The 22188-nt window shown below is 33.9% G+C and overlaps 1 pseudogene; it reads left to right on the top strand.

Annotated features, from left to right (window-relative positions):
- The first annotated feature begins 1414 nt into the window (after nucleotides 1-1414).
- On the top strand, nucleotides 1415-22031 carry LOC124450556 (annotated as a pseudogene).
- The last annotated feature ends 157 nt before the right edge of the window (nucleotides 22032-22188 follow it).

Below are 22188 nucleotides of genomic sequence, written 5' to 3'. Positions count from 1 at the left end.
CTTAATGATTTCATGCAAATTATTTTTCTAAATTTTTTAAGAAAACTAAACAAACAGAATTGTTAACAAACAATAATGCTGGTTTAATAGTTATTGGAAATTTAACAGTTTTCATTTTTATTGACATTTTCTATATTTTTAACTTAACCACTCAAACTTTTTCAATGTAGAGAGCAATGATAATTGACAATTAGTAATCGTGAGGAAGACGAGTTTTCTCTTTTTGAATCCACTTAACCCCAGTCCCACTCAACATATGTGAACCCATATGATAATGACTTAAGCAGCATTACTAGCGATGAGTTTACTCAGATCTATTCGGAGTCACCAATCACTTCATCTTTTAATGATTTTTACATTTCAAGTCACCAGGAAAGTCTTCGCCACGAAACAAATATGGCATTGCCCGTACAGGAGACTGGCGATGAACATGGTTTTGTTTTCGTCCACAATTTTGACATTGAAAATAGTCGATTAGCGGATGAAGAGACGCCACGTGAAGTGTGATGTTTCCCAACAGTTTTGGAAATTCAGTTTCTGGAGGCAAGGGGGGTTCAAAGCGTCGAAATTTTTGAATAATTTTTGGGGGGTTTTGAGAATTCCTTGATAAACCCCAAAAATTCTTTTATTATCAACAAAATTTCATAAATCATTTTATTATCTGTTTTCAAAGATCGATTCACTGAATATTAGAATCGATGGAAGCAGTCATAGCTCTCTGGCAACTAACAGCACATACAAAGAAAATAGATTATAAATAATCAGGTTCATGCATGAATTGCCAAGTGGAATTGTCCACTCTCCACTACTCCAGTATTAATTTTATGAATTTCAGTACATTCAGTTGTTTCAAATTTTCTACAAAAATGGGGAAGCAGCAGCCCCTCGCCCCCACTGAGATTTTTACCCCTAGGACACATAAATTTTAGTAGTGTGTACCTCACTTTTTTTGTAAAATATTAATTTAATCATGAGCTTTTATTGTGTAAATATTAATGATGACACAGATTCGTCGTGTCTGTATGACATGTATTTGTGTCTGAATGTAACAGAATAAATTAATTACGATATATTTCAAAATAATATGAATATAATATTAAATAGATAAAAGGTAGTATTATGTGTTCATATATTTGATGATCTTTTACTTCATAAGAAGTCACAAAATAAATTATAAAGTCAACTTCCCCTGGAAAAAATAACAGTTTTACTATTGTCTGCTCCTTTTGTCAACAAAAGATTCACCCAGTAAGACACGAAAAAACTATAGATTTCTATCGTTTTATAGGCTTTCATTGGGGCAGATGCAGGCTTGAGCTACAATCTCACGCCGGACACGATCTCCCGAGAAAAATTGAAAAATTGAGAAAAGAGGGATCGAAAACGCTATTTCCTGCGTTTTCATGATCAGATTACATGGTTTTGTGATTGCTTGATACCACGTTTTTGACAAATCATTTCGCGTTTTGCATCACCTGTGATAAAGGACCATCACTATATATCATAGGTAGTTCTCTGCATGAAAACTGAATCACAACACGAAACTCTGCTGCTTGGTAGTAAAGTATCGGATTCCAGGGTTAGGAAATTACTTGGTCATATAACAAAAAAGCATTTATAAATCTTGAAAAAGTGTGACATAAATAATATTAAATATATAATTTATTTTAACTATGTTGATTAAATCTACTTCATTTAGTAGCTATATACCTGCAGGCAAACAGCATGTACGCATTCCGTACCTATTCTCTTAAAATGTATGCCATGTATTCAATAAACGCAGTGTTTTGGGAGATATAGCCAAAGGCCATGAAATGAAGAAAACAAACGTGAATATTCATAATAGCATCAATAAATAGTGTTCTGACAAAAAGCTTTGCTTGGCCCTAAATGTGGACACTGTTTTTTTTCCAAAACAAAACGAAATGGAAGGAAAAACCGGTGGATCCGTTAAAAAACCCTCCAATAAAAGAAGATCAAAATTTAGAAAAATTTCCTTAAATTTTTGTAGTTTTAACATGTCTCATATGTTTGTTGTTTTTAATGATCCCGATGATCTATTTTAACATGCAGCGTAATCAGATTGCGTAGCGCACAAATTTTCAGAGCGACAAAAAAGCGGCTGACTACCATATTGTCACAGCAAATATTTTGTGCTCGAACAAAAGAAACGAAGACTTTTGTAGAGAACGAAAAATGAAAGAGCGCAGAGTGTTAACAAAATTTTAATAGACAGAAGAAAAATGAAAACTATTAGTAGCTATACACAAATCATATGAAAAAATATTCAGTGCGTACGACCTGACCATTCACCTTTCAATAACAATGAAAGATGAAATGACCAAAGTGACGTCATGACTTGTGACGGCATAAAAATCATTTTTGATGTATACTAGACTTAGTTTGATTCAAAATTATCACTTTGCTTCATTAAGACCTTCATTAATAGCTGGCTTTCACTCGTGTGTTTTGTCAGAAATTTTAACAATTGTGAAAATTTAGTTTTACGGAGTTTTTTAACTGTTGAATTTGAAAATGCGTTATACTGCTAAACATTATGCATAATAAAAGTCGCAAGTGTGAATCTTTCAATAAGGACGCTTGTCTCTTGGTGCTTCTGTCCGACTTGGTCATCATTCATTGCACAGTTAGTAGGCCTACAGACATAGCTTCTCTATAAAAACACGTTATAAATGTCAGCATAATGAATGAACAAAAACAGAATTTAAATACATTAAAAAGAACAAAATTTTAATACCTGATTTCCAAGCATTGTCCTGGTCAGTCTGATCCAGGCGACTTAGTAGGTCTCTTCCTTTTTTCACCTCGCAGTTTTTTCGTGTGAAATTAATTGCAACATTTTTATCTTAGAAATTCAATGAACCCTACTTGCAGCATTGCAATTTTCCTTATAAACGTTTAATAAAATTAGGAAAAAGTAGCGAGTGAAAGCCAGCTGTTTTCTCACAGCATGTGACATCTTTTATTGATATTCTTTTTAATTTGGAAGTTTTTCATGATTATGGTTCAAATTATAAAAATAGACCATCAGGATCCTTTTTAACGATCTCATGCAGTTACTTATGAAAGTTAATTTTAACACTTATTTACTCAACTTACAAACCACAAGACATGGATTGTATTTTACCACTCGCTTGTTTTTCATCTTCGTAGAACACAGTCCGTTTTTAGTCCAATCACTCCAATGTTAATGTTCATAGGTACATATGCCGTTATACGATGTCCATTCAAAGCGTTTGTACCATTCCATACACGAAGTTACCAGCATCATTAACCAATAAAGTAGCTACTGAGATCATGAATCGCTATTTCCATAGATTACAATTGGTAACTTCAATAGGAAAAGGGATCACTTCAATACCCCAGTTATATCATCCCTCAAAGAATACTTAGTGCAGAGTTGATCTTCTGTGAATATCAGCTGACCACCTTTAGTGGGCTCATATAACAATGTGGCCCATCATAATTATATGAACAAACAACTGACATCAACAAAGAATCCAAACTACAAATGAACATTCTTGGCCATGAATCACCATGACACATGAGTAATGACAAACTACTAAGAGTAACTGAAGTGAATGACATAGGTGGTAAAGGGATATTCACAACTCCATCCATGTGGGATCTACCATATAAGAAAATATGAATCAGATATATAGAGAATGAGCAAGTTACAATATGTTTTCTGTTTGATTATCCAAATGGTAAAACATTTACCTACATTGCATGAATAGCATTAGACAGTTGAGTTTGAAAATTGAACAATGCAATTTGAACTTTCAAACGATCAAAGGCTTAACATCGTGGTAGAAGTATTTTACAGTGAAACCTTTCATACTACAAAGCCAAGAAATAAGACTAGTTGTTATTCCATGTAACTCATACTTCACTACTTAGTCAGTAGAAAGGAGAGAATTTACCTTATTTTCTAACATTAAAGTGACTAAACCATTGTTAACATTTCTTTAATTGAAGTCATGACTGAAAGATTTTTATTGTGATTGCCTCCTTAGGAGCATGTCACCAATTCAAAAAGACAATAAGTTATCCTTCAGTGAAGGCTTCGGTGCTTTTAAATAAAAATAATTCACCCGAATTTTCAGATTTCTTTGCGTTTATATGTCGTTATGCAAAGTAATGGGATATGATGTTGTAGGTTGGGATTCAAGAGACGATAATTAATGTAGAAACTAGACTTTAAATTTGTCCAAATATTTATTGCATCTAGTAGTCATATCTTGCTAGGTTAAGGTTAGGAGAGAGTTTAAAACCGTTCAGCTTGCCCTGAATTTTCTCGACTGCTAAAAATATTTTAAGAAATTCGAGCGAAAGACAATTATGGATCTCGTTCATTGCAATTCTTCACCACAATCTGAAAAAACTGCACCTCAAGCGCTCAACCTCATAGTGCATTAGAGACAGACGACAAATTTAGTGTATTTATCATCGCATCTATTCAATAATGACTAATGTGACATTGAAGAAATAAACGAAAAGTCGATAGCATGAATAAAAAAAACATTGAGATTTTCAGAAGAACAATATAGAGATAAATGAAGAAGCAAACAATCATTTATCGTCAGTGTAGTCACTTACATTTAGTTTCCAGCCGTGAGATTTATTTTTATACATGATACTGAAGCAAGTACGTGGGTAAAACATTTTAAAAGGGTTTGAAGGCAACACCTTTATTTTGCTTTGTACAATCACAAATCTTTATACTTGTCGTCTATGTGTATAGTCCTGTTCCATATCATGTGAACAATATCTGCTTTCTACGACGCCTCGTGATTTACTTGTAGCAACACTTGAAGTGAATAGTATTTTTATGCATGGTGTTAAGCATGTCATTATATGTATTTGTTCCACAAGATTGTTTAACATTCATTGTTCGTACTTCAACAAATTACCAGATATCTATCAAATCTAATTTTTAAAAACAAAACATATTGTTGCCAAACAAAAGAAATATGGTCTCCCTTCATTAATATACTTAAAATGCAAATGATAATTGACCATTTTTCTGTGATATTACGCAAATCCTTATTTAGTTAAAGTTATTCAGCCTATTAAACAACACAAATATCATCGTTTTGGGCATTAAGATGTTGGTGACGTCAACCAAAACATCCTTAAACCCTCTCCTAACCTTAAATTAGCAAGATGCGACTTCAAGATTCAATAAATATTTGGACAAAATTAAAGTATAGTTTCCAAATTTAATATCGTCTCATGAATCTAAACCTACATCATGCATCGTTACTTTGTATAACGACATTAAAACGTAAAAATATCTGAAAATTCTAATGACTTTTATTTAAACGCAGGTCTTTTGAACGCAGGTCTTTTTGATAGATGACATGCTCCTAAAGAGCCAATCACAATAAAACATTTTTGTCACGACGTCCATTAAAGAAATGTTAACAACGGAAAATTACACACTTAAGGGGCTAACCTTGATTCAATGAGTCGTTAAATGATTTCGACGCATTGAAAGGGTGAGGGGGCATCTCGAGTCGATTTATCTGATGATAAGTATAGAATCGTTTTAGAATTGTATTGAATAGAATTTTGTCATTACTTTGTGTTGATGCTTGGTTTACTGTAATAGTTGTTTTATGTTTGAAAAACATGTCCGAACAACTGTAGGATCAAGTTGCTAAAAATTTTAATAAGATCATTATGTAAGAAAAAAAACATGACTGAAAACATGTTTTTTGGGGAGGCCATTTTATTGCGTAGCGGTTATTGATTGATGATTGGGGGGGGGACACTAATATTTATATACCGTATACATGTTTTAGTATATTAGTTATTTAATTTCTTTTGAAATCCATAGTGATTAAGGATTATACAATATAAATAATGACAATAAACTAATAAAAAAAAGGTTGACTTTTTTGTGCCTTTTGATTCCTACAGTAGGTAGCAAAGAGTTGAAAACCCACAACAGACATGTTCATGTATTTAAAATAACCCCTTCCTTTCTATTAACTACAACTAGCTCTGTTTGATTCATATTTTTTCCTTTGACAGACATTAGTCATGGTCTTTTCTTTGAAAATGCTATTATGGACATAATGTTCCATTTTATAACTTAATTAAGGCAAAAAATCTGCAATGTATAAATAAAGTGTTCCATAATTGTGGAAAAGTGTGAATTGGTAGAATATTGTTTAAAAAATAAGGCAGGTAATAATTTCACCTATCAAAACAGAAGTTGTCACCTGTCATAGTTGTGATGCAGTTGATGTGAAATAAAAAACAACCCTTCATCAATGACACCAAAAAATGCACTGTTTATAGGCAAACCTTGCTTCTATAGTTTCCTCAAGGATGCGACAACTTTGGGTAATTATATTTGTCGAATGGAGATTCTCATGTTGATTCACCCCACCACTAGCCTCATCTTTAATACAAGTTTCAACTATAGCCACAGATGAATTTTCAAACAAAGGAAAGGTCTAGCTTCTTGGAGAAGTTGGTTGAAGCTATCTGAAGAAATGTAGAGAGATTAGGAAGATATAAAACAACATAACAAACAGGGGCGGATCTAGGATTTTTTAAACATCAGTCATAAAACGTCGGAGGCGCTCCGCACCTGGGGGGTCTGAGGCATTCTCCCCTGAGAAATTTTGAATTTCAGAGCCTTGAAAATGCCATTTTCAGCGTTTTAGAGCAATACAAAATGTATTTAGTGGGCATCGTTTTTGCGTTAAAACAACACATTTTGCTTACGTTTTTTTCAAAAAAAAATGAAGTGAACAATACTTGAATGTTTTGCCAAATATTTAGGCTCATCATCATGCCAAATATATGGCTCATTAGCATGTCTAGGAACGTAAAATTTATATTACAAAAATGCTATTCAAAAACAGATATAGTCTTTAAAAATTTCTACCAAGTTGTCAGGCATAGACCCCCCTAGAGACCCCCATTCAAACCTCTATGTAATGAGTTAAGTTAGAAATTTGGTACTATAAGTGACAGTTCATAGATAAAGAAAAGCTCAGACTTCAAACCATGCAAGTTTATTGTAACCCTTTACACATCTCCACATCAGTGCCAGCAAATTCACTTTTGACAAAAATTCAAAATTTTTTCTGCCAAAGATTAAGCAAAAATTATCAGAGTGAAAATTTGCAGTTAAGGACAGCTAAATGTCATAAATGTTTATTAGGCATTTCACTTGACAATTATCTTCTGCAAGGTGTGCTATATAGCAATCACTAGTGGCATTGTATAATCAAATACAAACAGAATGTAACCAACATGTCTTTAATTATATAATTACATGAATGTTAAAATTGGTTCATGTGTCATGCTTACTGGTTATGATAAATATCTTTTCATATGATCAAAGCTCGTTTAAATGTAAATCTGAAATAATTTAGTCTAAAAATTATAATGATCATCAGAAAAATTACCTAGTGATCATGAAAAATACTTTGCTGTTTTGCCAAATTTCAAGGTTTATCTGCATACATAGGAAGACATTTTTACTTTATAGAAAATGCTTTTCATACATCAATAGCCCTTTTGGATTTATGGCAAACAATCTGGTATGAGCCATAGATTAACACACCTTTACATCTCTACATGAGGTGTTCAGTTAGAAAAGGGCACAATATGTGACATGGGACAACATTTCATGTATGTGAAATACTAAGGTTTAATACCATTCCAGTCAAATTGTCAAAATATAAAGCTTCATGGATCAGAAGACTCAAAATCACAGGTTATAGTAAACAGCTTCTCGTGTAATCAATGTTAGTTTTCTCAAATCTTAAACAATATGTAGTATAACTGTCTTATGATTGAATGACCAATGATCATAAACTGAAAAGCCCCAAACATTTGTTTATGATAAAGTAAATAATAGTATGGCGCTTTATGGCTACAGATTTTTTGTCAATTGAAATATATTTGCAGGAATGTAGGATTTCGCTGCCATATAACGGTCACGATTCCCCAAGCACTAAAGAAATTATAGCTAAAAGTCCTTCGTCAACAACAATTTTAGAAGCATCAATCTGCTTAACATACGCCATATTAACATAAATCGCATCACACACTCGCATAAATTGACTTTCATATATTACATTCATGCATACACTTCAGTTGTCCTTTACTTACGATTTTGGATGCAAATTTCTGCTGATAAAACTCAAAACAATGTTGGCTTGCTTTTGAACATCAATGACTGAAATGTCGCTCGCGAGATCGTCTTTGTCAAGCATTTACAATTCATCCATAAATTTTTCGTCCTCTTGAAAAAATTCCAAGTTTGGAAAGCAGCATTCATGTCAATATATGAATTTGTAAAAGATTTCCATAAATTCCATCTGATTGGAGTTTAGTTTCTATCAAGCTTTAGAAAATTACTATGAAACGATCAAACATTCAATTCAGACAGTGAGCTTGACTATGTTAGTTCAGTTGGCTATCAGTCGAAATAGGTCAAACCAATCACAGTAAGACAAAAATTCAAATGAACCAATTGTAAGATAGCAAGTGGACTCCCTTATAGGTCCGGCCACCCCGCTTATCGGTCGAGATTATTCCAGATCGTCCACTGATCTGGCTATTGACCAATGAAATAAGCGTTTTTGGCGTTCATAGACTCCTTTATCCGTCGAACCAGTCAAGCCACCCCGCTTATCAGTCGGTTATTCCAGGTCAATTAAAATTCAACTGATCTGGTTACCAACGAGATATTCATTGCATTAGTCATTAGTTTTCAATAATAAATAAAGCTGGATTTTTATCACGAAGTAAATGCGATAATAAAGGGAGAATAATTAATGAATTTTTAATTAATATGAATAGGTAATTTTTGAATTTCAAACATCAGTCGCGCGACGGATTTGACATACTCTAGATCCGCCCCTGATAACAAATTCCTGTAATACTCCAAGCATGGTAAAACTCTTTAATTTGAATGTATCATTTACATATATGAAGATGCAAGTTAGGCATGATGAAAGGGTTCAAATTGGTATTGGAGGGTAGGAGCCTCTTTGCTTAAATTTCTCTCTCCAAAATCAAAGCAATCTATAATTGATAACAGAAAGCCATCTAGATTGAAACATGCACTAATTAGCTTCAAAAACAAACTTAAACTTTTATGACATTTTGATAGCCCTACTATGCTATTGAAAAGATAAAAAAGTGCACTATGATTCCATGTATTGACTTGAAACATATGATTTGCTTAATGCACATGTAAGGTAAAATTGTAACAGTGTTTTGTGAAGAAGCAAATAATGTCATGTTCCAAATAATGTCATTTTCAGAATGCAAGATTAGTTATAATTATAAGTCAATATCTTGGGAATAGTAAAAAAAGTATCTTACTTTATTTTAAGTCTTAAAGTATGACTTAAGTTTTGAAAAACATCATAGTATTAAACCAAACTGAGGTTGATGGTATTGTTTAAATATTTTGTTACTGTTGCATTCTTAGGTCATTGGTGTGTAGTCTAATTTAACACATAAAGCCCTGTTTCCATATAATCGTCTCGATCGTCTGTCGTCTGAAAGCGTGCAGGAACGATATTGCAAGCAAACGTTTTAATCGTCTATATAGAACAGAGTTCCATCTTGACGATTGTAATCGCTTTGATGGCCTCTTTCGTTTCGATAGTCTTGAATATGTTTCCATAAAATCGCTCTAATCGTCCTTGAACGCTTTCAGAGGATTGAAGATCGAGACGATTATATGGAAACCGGGCTTAAACGAATGCGGCAATGACATTTTACAATATAAATAAAATGAACAAAAAAATGTGCTGCCTTTCGGGCATCTCACTATACACCATAACTCATAAAAACTTGAAAATTTCGGTTTAGTTCAAAATCCACGATACTAAATCATCAATAAATTTAACTCAGCTCTGTATATTTCATACTGTGTTGTAAACATTTATCGCGATGTATTTACGGTTCTCGGTTTGTTTGAAATTGCATCTTTAGGGGTCACTTACATACAGTTTTTATTCTATTTTTTCAGGCACACAGATCTTTTCCAAACACTCATAAACAAACGGGCAATTTCGATTGTACATTGTATTGTACGCGCGGAATATGTCTGTCGGGGGGACTCGGGAGAAGGTGAAACGTAAATAACGCTAAAAATGTTTTTTTATTTCAACCAATCATTCGCGCCATCGGTTCCCGCACTTGCGTTCAAAAATTGAGGTTTAAATTCCGCTGCACGAATATCAATTCGATTTCATGCGCCACTAAAGAGAAGATTTATATAAGGAAAAAGGTAAGTTTATAACTTATATGTAGATCGGGTTTATTTAATTAGAATAACAGCAAGATGGATAGTTCTAATTGAAAGTACTTTGTATTTTACACAGATTTGAAGTTATTGCCACATGATAATAAACGGAATGTAACTATTTAAGCTGATTCGTTATTTTCAACCCATTGTTGCATAAATAAATCGTCATGCCAAACGCATATTGGAAGTTTAACATACTAACGATGATACAATTTTACGTATGTCACTAAATAGTACAACTGTACGTTGGCGAAGGCCCACCGAACTTTTGTGGACGAAATCTACACTATAGCAGGCACGTTTCTATGAACGGGCTATCTACAGGGTGTATCAAAGACGACATTTAGAAACTAACCTATCGTGAAATTTCAAGACCTGATGACGATGCTAATCACTGTGATACATTTCAGCGCATGTTTTGTTGTTAGAACTTGTGTCAAATTCCCTATGAAAATGCAAGAAAGCTAACAATATTTTACGCAGTAGTGTGCCAGTCGTAGCAATTAATTATCACAATACGTCAATTTCTAATCTTGATACACCCTGTACATTATACACCCTGTATACATTACACCCAAATACACCATACAGCCTGTACAATAATAGACCCTATAAATACACCCTGTACACAATACACCTGTACAGAATACACCTGTACAAAATACACCTGTACACAAACACCCTGTACCAATACACCCTGTACACAATACACCCTGTACAATTAACACCCTGTACCCAATACACCCTGTACACAATGCACCCTGTATACAATACACCCTGTACACTATGCACCCTGTATACAATACACCCTGTAAACAATACACCCTGTACAATTACACCCTGTACACCATTACACCCTGTACACAATTCACCCTATCCCTGCACACTTTACACCACGTACACTAAACACTCTTCAAGATTCATCACTAAACACTGCACCGAGGGTATTAAAAAATTTAAACATTGAAACCATTTGAAATCAACTCAAGTTTCGACTATAAATGCATGATTCAGCAGTAATTGTACCCCAAGGAGGCAGCTAGTGCACATAGTAAATCCAAGAATACAATTCCTTTTAACTGTGTTTACGCCTCCTTGTGGATCAATGGAAATTCTAAAGGTCAGATGATATCTACGGATTGAAGTTTTTTAACACACCCTGTATGCTTTATGTACACAATTTTTATAACAATGTACCCTCCTGTGAAATGGTGGCTCAGGACTGGGGAGTAGAACAGATGGTTACACATTGTTGCTGTTTTACACTAGAGTCACCAGAGTTCTCAAACATGTAGAAATATTCCTTCAACTTTTATGTTCTTGAGGACAATATTCATAAGACATCCCTACAACATAAGACAAGGTATAAACAGATTTTTAAACTTGTGGTTTGCCAGAGGGGCGAAGGAATCTTTAAAAGAATGTGGTTATGTGGATGCCAAAGATGATTATAAAAACAGGAAAGGTATACTGTATACAATCTCAATGTTTAAAGTTGTGTGGAACACAAATATTGAAAATCAAATGGTCTGTCTGTACTGTATGCATGTTATTCAGAACTAGCTTCATTGAAATACTGAGTGATGCAATGAAATGCTCTCCAAAGTAATGTTTAATGGTGAACATTCCTTCTCCAAATGCTTTCATGCTAATCTTGTATACCCTAATATACTTACTTTGACAAAAATTGCAAATGAGAAACCACACAATCAGCACGATGATGCAAATATAGATTATCTTTAGCACAAACAATGGAAAATTCACTGGGTAAATTAAAGCTTAATTAAGGTTTTTAAGGAAGCTTATTGAGCTTTAAATGAAATACATACCATACGCTACTTTGAACATGATCGTATATGACAGTTTCTACTAAACTTCAAAAGCAAGTTCCTGGAATGAGGAAAAAATTATTTTCAGTAAAGAATCACAAGCTAATTACTTCAACTAAAATGAAAACTGCTCCTTAAACAAAACATTAAGATGCATTATCAGGGGTGTTGAAAGTATACAATAAGTGGAAAACATGACACAACTGCTAAATTGGTGATGATGATTTTAAAGATGTGCCCCCATTTTAGTCCTTCCAGCACCGCTGTGCAATAATATAGGTTGCATCTGAATTTGTGCAAACTTGACATTGATAGTTATTTGAATGCACCAGAAGAATGGCCAGCTTCAAAATATTGCACTTCATTCTTTCTGCACATGATAATATAGCCATAAAGCAACTAATTTTTTTGAAATTCTCATGATTTTTTAAACTGCATCATCTTGTCTATAATAATTCCTCATTGGCATCTTGGTTGCAAAACATTAGTTTGTAGAATAACAAGATGCTCATTCACAGTGACTAATCCAATGTGACAATGTATGTTTAATACATTATGAGCATCGATCTGTGTAGATTGCTTCCCCCTGTTCCATATGTTGTGATCATTTAAATCAGGTGGAGCTGTCAAAGCTCACTAGACTGGATCTGGTAATAAAAATTACCAACTCTGATCACACTGAACTAACCTCTCCTAAAACACTTGCAAGATACAAATAAAGAGACTTGATTCTAATTATACATTTTGAAAATTCACTCTATATTCAAGCTTAGTTGTCGAAGGACTGCATCTCAAATTTCACTAAAGACATTAAAAATTTCAGGACAACACCTTCCCAGGGCCACTGCTACAACATTAGTTAGGGAAGGGTGTTATTCATCGATGCAACAGATATGAGTTGGACGCATTGAGTTCTCTGTGATCTTGAGGTCTTATACAACTCAATGGTTGGGTGCAACAGAATATATGAATTTCATAGCCCCCAGCTAAGAACCTGTCTAATCATTTAATAACTTGTTTAACAAATATTTCACCTTCGCAGCTATTCTTTCTTTTGCCTTAGCACTTTCCATGCACATTGACCAGAGAGTTTCACAATGTTTATTCCCGTGTATCAAGTTCATCCACCACCTTTCTGGCTGCAATTCAAACAGTCATTTCCAAATTGCAATTCGCTCAAATTTCGATTCAATACTTCTCCAGTCTGCCTCCACATACAATCAAACTTCATGATTTACTACGGCAAGAGTTCAATCACCCTATCAGTCCAAATGGGACGGCCTTTCAGTTAGAAATGCGTCGAGATTTCGACTGGCATTTGCCGCCATACGGCTACTCCACATGCACTAGTTCGTGTTGCAGGGGAAATGACGTAATTGTAGAGATAAATAAAGATTTTATTTTAATTTTTTTGCTTCATCGGATTGGATTTATGATTGTATTTCGATTCCGACACGGTATAAGTCCAGTATCGTGTAAATAGTACTAGTATAGAATGTACATAAGCTTGCATAGGAAATCATGGTACGAAAATAGAATTAAGTTAAGTTTATGATACAAATGCCGGAATTTTTTTCCAGATAACAACGCGTGCCATTGAAGTAAATGTGACTTTAATCAATACTTTTTACCTTATGTTCTTGTAAAAACCCAGAATATTTCTAGATAATAAAAACTTTAAACTCAGCAAGTCATCTTTCTAATTTGGAAAGGATGTGCTATAACTTATTGTAAGAAAATTAACCAAAAATTTTAACTTTTCTTGAATTCGGACATGCCCAAGAGTGGACAATGTGCCATTGTGCCATTATACGTGGGCCCTAACTAGTATATGAAAATGAACCCATTATACACACATCTATGAAATACCAATGTTACTGAAATTTAAAGAATTATTTGATTCTCGTACTTTTGAAGGTGTGACAACCAAAACAGTCAAGAAGCTTAAAGCAGTTCAAAAGGTGCGCAATAAAACTCCCCGGATGTTTAAAGGCAACAAAAGTTCCAAGATTGTGTAAATACTTCAAATCACCGTCAAAGTTATTGAAAAATGAAACAATTTCTTTTTTTTGCCCCTGGGGTCGGTTGCACGAAGACTGGATAGCGTTATCCACTGGATAGCAAATGGATATTTTTGATTGCTCAAAAAATCTTTCATAAGAGAAAAATATACGAATTGAACTGTGCAATCACTGAAATAAAATATTGTTTCGAAAATTACAAAATTTCTTTGTTGTAAGAAAAATATAAATGCCTTTTTTACAAGTTTCAAAATTTTTGCTATCCAATGGATAACACTATTCAGGCTTCGTGCAACCGGCCCTAGGACTATAGCCTGGATAATCAAGACTACATACAAAATGTAACGATACTCACGGGTTTAAATCATTCACTATGTCATTAAATCAACAATATATTGCCATTCGTGATTTAATCAATAGTTTGTACTTTATTCGAGACATCCTTTATATTACAAAACTTAACTATACTTTTGAAACTTTCCATATGTAGAAGTAGAATGGTTGGTTACAATAATGGATCTAATTCAGCCGATGAGTTTCACCTTATTTTGCTTATTCAAGAGACAATCTGATGGTGAGTATACTGCCATGCCAAATCATGGACCAAGGACTTATCTAAACATATCTAAACATGAATCCTCGTGTAGTAATTATAGAATTGCAAATAAATGACTTTTCTTTTGACTTAGGGCGAAGTTATCTTAATGATGATCATATTCAGACATCATTTTGAAAGAATAAGAAAGGATCTATTCCGTAGTCAGTCTGTTAAAACATATATAACTCGGGCAAAACGAGATATATTTGCTGAGCATTGCAGAAATAATTCACATACTGCTCGTAAAACATTTCATGTAAATGTGGAAGCTTATTCTATTGGAATATTTTAGCAAAAATCTTGCAATTGTAGAAGAAATCACTCTGCTATTAATTAGAGAGAACACAATTAGCGTGAGAGAGCGTTTAGAAAACGGGCGTTGGTCTCAAATTCAAAATAAAATTTACTAAAGCGTATGGTACGTAGCTGCCGTCTGGTTTAATAGACCTCACTGTAACACCAAAACTGCTTTGAAAGTGGTGAAACAAATCATAATCTTTGAAAATGAAACAGGCTACGTCACCTGTTCAATTTGCATCCTCTCACCAAACCGCTTAGTAAAGTATAAAATCGTGCAAAAATTGGAGCAAAGAGAACTGTGATAACACCACTGAACTATTAATGAAGATATGACGATGTTGGATTTTAAGCATCAGTTCAGGACCTGAAAATCAGTCACCATTTTCAGGTCCCTGAGACGATTGCTTAAATTGTCCAGCAGAAGATCATATCTTCATTTAATTTCAAACACCGCACTGCATAAAACATTCATAATACTGAACTATCATAGAAGGAAGGCTGCCTGTAATAGATAAAAGCTAGGCTTTTTTACAAAACTTAATTGCCGAAAAGATGTGTATGCTTAATGTTAAATTTCATTTGAAAAGTTTTGTTTACAAATAAAAAGGGCTTTGTTTTGTTTTCGGAGATTTGTAAATCATACAAGTTATCTTTCCTTCGCTTCTATCGGCCGTGCGTTTATATTGTGTGGAAAGAGTGGGCTCTCTGGCATCAAAATATCGACAGACGTGTAGACTTCCATCTATTTTAGTTCAATGGATACAACACTGACAGGGGCGGATCTAGAGTATGTCAAATCCGTCGCGCGACTGATGTTTGAAATTCAAAAATTACCTATTCATATTAATTAAAAATTCATTAATTATTCTCCCTTTATTATCGCATTTACTTCGTGATAAAAATCCAGCTTTATTTATTATTGAAAACTAATGACTAATGCAATGAATATCTCGTTGGTAACCAGATCAGTTGAATTTTAATTGACCTGGAATAAACTGACTGATAAGCGGGTGGCTTGACTGGTTCGACGGATAAAGGAGTCTATGAACGCCAAAAACGCTTTATTTCATTATCAATAGCCAGATCAGTGGACGATCTTGAATAATCTCGACCGATAAGCGGGTGGCGGACCTATAAGGGAGTCCACTTGCTATCTTACAATTGGTTCATTTGAATTTTTGTCTTACTGTTATTGGTTTGACCTATTTCTGACTGATAGCCAACTGAACTAACATAGTCAAGCTTCAATGTCTGAATTGAATGTTTGATCGTTTCATAGTAATTTTCTAAAGCTTGATAGAAACTAAACTCCAATCAGATGGAATTTATGGAAATCTTTTACAAATTCATATATTGACATGAATGCTGCTTTCCAAACTTGGAATTTTTTCAAGAGGACGAAAAATTTATGGATGAATTGTAAATGCTTGACAAAGACGATCTCGCGAGCGACATTTCAGTAATTGATGTTCAAAAGCAAGCCAACATTGTTTTGAGTTTTATCAGCAGAAATTTGCATCCAAAATCGTAAAGTAAAGGACAACTGAAGTGTATGCATGCATGAATGTAATATATGAAAGTCAATTTATGCGAGTGTGTGATGCGATTTATGTTAATATGGCATGTTGCAGATTGATGCTTCTAAAATTGTTGTTGACGAAGGACTTTTAGCTATAATTTCTTTAGTGCTTGGGGAATCGTGACCGTTATATGGCAGCGAAATCCTACATTCCTGCAAATATATTTCAATTGACAAAAAATCTGTAGCCATAAAGCGCCATACTATTATTTACTTTATCATAAACAAATGTTTGGGGCTTTTCAGTTTATGATCATTGGTCATTCAATCATAAGACAGTTATACTACATATTGTTTAAGATTTGAGAAAACTAACATTGATTACACGAGAAGCTGTTTACTATAACCTGTGATTTTGAGTCTTCTGATCCATGAAGCTTTATATTTTGACAATTTGACTGGAATGGTATTAAACCTTAGTATTTCACATACATGAAATGTTGTCCCATGTCACATATTGTGCCCTTTTCTAACTGAACACCTCATGTAGAGATGTAAAGGTGTGTTAATCTATGGCTCATACCAGATTGTTTGCCATAAATCCAAAAGGGCTATTGATGTATGAAAAGCATTTCTATAAAGTAAAATGTCTTCCTATGTATGCAGATAAACCTTGAAATTTGGCAAACAGCAAAGTATTTTTCATGATCACTAGGTAATTTTTCTGATGATCATTATAATTTTTGACTAAATTATTTCAGATTTACATTTAAACGAGCTTTGATCATATGAAAAGATATTTATCATAACCAGTAAGCATGACACATGAACCAATTTTAACATTCATGTAATTATATAATTAAAGACATGTTGGTTACATTCTGTTTGTATTTGATTATACAATGCCACTAGTGATTGCTATATAGCACACCTTGCAGAAGATAATTGTCAAGTGAAATGCCTAATAAACATTTATGACATTTAGCTGTCCTTAACTGCAAATTTTCACTCTGATAATTTTTGCTTAATCTTTGGCAGAAAAAAATTTTGAATTTTTTGTCAAAAAGTGAATTTGCTGGCACTGATGTGGAGATGTGTAAAGGGTTACAATAAACTTGCATGGTTTGAAGTCTGAGCTTTTCTTTATCTATGAACTGTCACTTATAGTACCAAATTTCTAACTTAACTCATTACATAGAGGTTTGAATGGGGGTCTCTAGGGGGGTCTATGCCTGACAACTTGGTAGAAATTTTTAAAGACTATATCTGTTTTTGAATAGCATTTTTGTAATATAAATTTTACGTTCCTAGACATGCTAATGAGCCATATATTTGGCATGATGATGAGCCTAAATATTTGGCAAAACATTCAAGTATTGTTCATCATTTTTTGAAAAACGTAAGCAAAATGTGTTGTTTTAACAAAAACGATGCCACTAAATACATTTTGTATTGCTCTAAAACGCTGAAAATGGCATTTTCAAGGCTCTGAAATTCAAAATTTCTCAGGGGAGAATGCCTCAGACCCCCCAGGTGCGGAGCGCCTCCGACGTTTTATGACTGATGTTTAAAAAATCCTAGATCCGCCCCTGAACACTGACATGCTTGTCGACAGTTAACTGAAAATGTAATTGACAGAAATTTATTTGTTGTTACATTTAAAAGCTTGCCTGCGGGTTTTAATAAGAGCATGATTTTTAATAAATATATATTGTCTTTATTATTTGAAAAACTAAGCCATGAATCATGCATCATTGAAAATTTTACAGCATTTGCCAGTTAGACGAATCGCAGATGCACGTCTTTCAATATCTTACCATAGGTTATTAGTATAGTCGTTTAATCGGCTTGTTTGCAAGATTTCAGCGAGTCCAATCTTTTTGCAAATCAAGAATTTTATGTGATGACTTGCAGCTAAATCGAGAGATCGGAGCACAGACGCCATATTGAAATTTGATGCGTGGGTTCAGTATATTACGTCATTATTTCTAAAACACGGCAAAACACTTGCCTAAATATATTTTCTTTTCCAAAACCAAACGATGTCGTTTATTCGTATTCTGTCTGGTAAGTGTCCGTGTAAGTATTTAAATTTATTAACACTTCATCCCATGCACTGTCTCAAATACAAATACATTAACACAAGAAAGTGGAAAGAATTTATTTATTTTATGCGCATACGATGATGTTTTTTTACAAAAAAGTTAAAGTGGGTAAAATCGTATTTCGCGGCAAGACGATAAAACAATTCGCGCGCGCAACGATGGTGTATTTATCTTTCAGTTCACGTTTCACGTGCCAAATTTCAATATGGCGTCTGTGCTCCGATCTCTCGATTTAGCTGCAAGTGCGGCAAGTTCTCAGCAAAAAATGATAAGAACAGATTGGAAGAAAGAAAAAGAATTAGAAGAAGCTAGAAAGGCAGGAACTGCACCAGCTTTGCAGGATGAAACAGGAAAGTATGTGTACCGTCTAAACTTTCTTTTACTTGTCAAAAGGCTAACCATCTTGCGCCTTTTATGTTCGTAATTTTGTGATTGCGAATACTTAACAGTTTCCTTCTACTTCAAACATTCGATTTCAAGTTCAACTAATTTATATCTCATTATTTATGAATTTTACGAAGCATTTCAAATTAAAAATATATTACTTAGAAATGATTCACGTTATATATAAATAAATTTAAAATATACTAGTTTGTTTATTGTTTAAATTTTAAAGTTTATATAATAATTCTAGATTGTATGTGGAATAAATATAACACATATTGTGAGAGAAAACATGTCATGTGTGTCTGAACCATTCACTTTATAAAATCCTATGTCCAAGTGTTGTCTTGTTATGCGATAATTAAAATTACTTGGTTTTTTAAACCACTGAAGATCTTGTAAAGTAGTGCTTAAAGTACTTTATTTATGAATTGTGTAAATATTTTCATAATATCTGATACGTTCAATATTTTGCTTTATCTAGAGACATCAACCCTCATATTCCTCAATATATTTGGATGCCTTGGTACTATGGAGCATCTGGGTATGTTAAATAGTTTATATTGTGTTGTTTCGTATAGTTTGTTGCTGAGGTTGCTGGCTTGGATTTTTAAATTTGATGCAAAATCATATATTCAACTTGTTTGTTTACTGAAATACAAATAGTATATGCAGAACAAAATTGTTGACTTTAGTGTAAAGCAATCAATTTCCGAAGTTCAACATCAACATCTTGAACTTTCAAAGCAACTTGCTAATGCAAAGAGTAGTTTTCGAGGGTTTTCACCTTCACCTCAGGTTCTGGATCTGGTCGGGATAAAAAACTTCAGCTTTGGCCAAAAAAACTTAGTGTTAATTTTCACGGTCTTTCAAATACTGTAACTACCCACCACACTGGAAAATCTTGCTATGAATGAAGAAAAGGTTTTTACAAAATAGTTTTACTTTCATGAAAAACAGCACCTTGTCTCTGAATCACTTTGTCATAAAAATATTTTTGCTCTCACATTATGCAGTTGTCATAGTGTGAGAGCAAAAATACTGCTCTGAGAGTTGTCATAGTGTCAGATACAGTCGAATATAGTATTTAATTTATGTATAACGAAAGATGTCATGTTATCTTTCGTTATACATAAATTAAATACTATATTTCGACTCTATCTGATTTTTGACTTCAAACATTAATGTTTTTACTCATTTACAAAAATCTCACTGCCAGAGCTTTTGTTTTGACATAAATTTTGACTCCCTTTGAAAAATATATCAAAACTGCTCCAAGTGCACAGTACTAACCAAAAATAAGCCTTTACTAGAATTGAACTCCCAACAGTTGTTTCACAAAAAAGAGTCGGATATGCTACATTGACAAGTAACCATGGAAATGCAATCCAAGCTTGAGCACCACCATTCCATTCACAAAATCATTGTAGATTCATCCTTGTCTTTAACAATGAACACCACATAACATTGCAATGAATATTATTCTACAATGAAAAGTTGTAAGATTGTTTTAACTCAAACCATGTCCTGTGTAAAAGTACAAATGCAGACCTTAAATGATTTTTCTCAATATTTAGACCAACTCTCAAGCATCAAAGGCCACAGGAAGAAAGGCAAAAACAGGCTTGAAAGAGGTAGCGAGTTACACGTTGGTGAATTTTCATCGTTTTGAAAATTATGTAATGTAACCTGTCTAAATCTTTAGACTGCAGCGATAAAATTTCGAAAGGGAGCCTGTGAAAACTGTGGTGCGATTACTCACAAGAAAAAAGACTGTCTAGAGGTTTCTTTCATGATAATTATGTATTTGAAATCTGTTTTAACTCTTGTTGTCTGATGAGATTGATTAGTGGCGTCGGTCTTTTTTAATGGGAATTTTTGCCTAGCTGAACATCGAGGATAGTAGAGCCTAAATCCGGATCCGGTTATCACTTTAAATCAATCACTTGCAAGATTAAAGGATTACCGTAGACTCTCGACTGTAAGACCTGCACGTGTTACTTTCGTGAGCGATATATGATGGGCTAATACAATGGGCGTGTTGTTATATTCAGAGGGCTTAAAGTCAATGCTTCACGGTAATCTACGCACAACAAGAAACATTTAAACGACTCTTGTGATTGCACCCTGCATGTTGTAATTTAATAAAATGATCTTTAAAGTATGAAAATATGGCATTCATAAATCGCGTTGCTTATTTTACAATCTGTAGTATTTATTTCACTTAACTTGGTAGCGTCCTAGACGTGTAGGTGCTAAATTCACCGGTGAAGATATAAAACCCGACGAATATGTCCCTGAACAACATAGCTTTGACTACGATGGCAAAAGAGACAGGTATACATGGTTTACACATGAAGTGGGATTGTTCAGTGATACGTCGCTGTAGTTATGTACACAGCGAGTACTTCGCCATTGATTTTGCATGGTGTTCGTTACTTTAAGATGGGTTGGATATGATCCTGAAGAACACCAAAGGGTGCTAGAAGAATATCAAAAATGGAAATGGTAAGCGAAAGTTTTGTGAACAAAGAAACCGAACTTCAAATTGTTCTTATCATCGCATTCTTACTTAATGAACCTCTTGGCCAGTAGCACTGCGAGTACTCATCACGGAGTAAAGTTCTCTTTTCATTCATCTAAATATTCTACTCCGATTGATCTATATTTATCATTGATACGAGTACTTTATGCACCCATAGGCGTACGGGACAGGGGCAGTTGGAAAGTTGGGCAAATTTTTAACGGGCGAAATTACGGCGGGACCTCTTTGTGAATTGGGAAAATTTCTTACTCCCTCTCCAGAAATGATAGCTCCCGTGCGCTTATGTATGGACCTCATCTTTATCTATAAGTTTTCTAAAGCGAAGCTTACTGATATTTCTTTGTAGGCGAAACAACAGCTGAAGTCGGATAAACTGCATCAAGATTTAATGGACGGAAAGAAAGTTGAGGAAAAAGTGCGTTCTTGAATTTTGAATTCTCCCCGTTTCACCCAGTATCATGACGTTTCAGTTGTCACTTACGTGCATAACATTTTATGTCCATAGGAGAAATTAAGTGACGATGACGATGACGATGAGGATAAATATGCTGATGATGTCATTATACCTGGAC

This window comes from Xenia sp. Carnegie-2017, unplaced genomic scaffold (assembly GCF_021976095.1).
Source record: "Xenia sp. Carnegie-2017 unplaced genomic scaffold, XeniaSp_v1 HiC_scaffold_24, whole genome shotgun sequence".
NCBI classification, from domain to species: Eukaryota; Metazoa; Cnidaria; class Anthozoa; order Malacalcyonacea; family Xeniidae; genus Xenia; species Xenia sp. Carnegie-2017.
The sequence above is the reverse complement of the archived record's forward strand: the minus strand, read 5'-3'. Positions and strand labels throughout refer to the sequence as shown.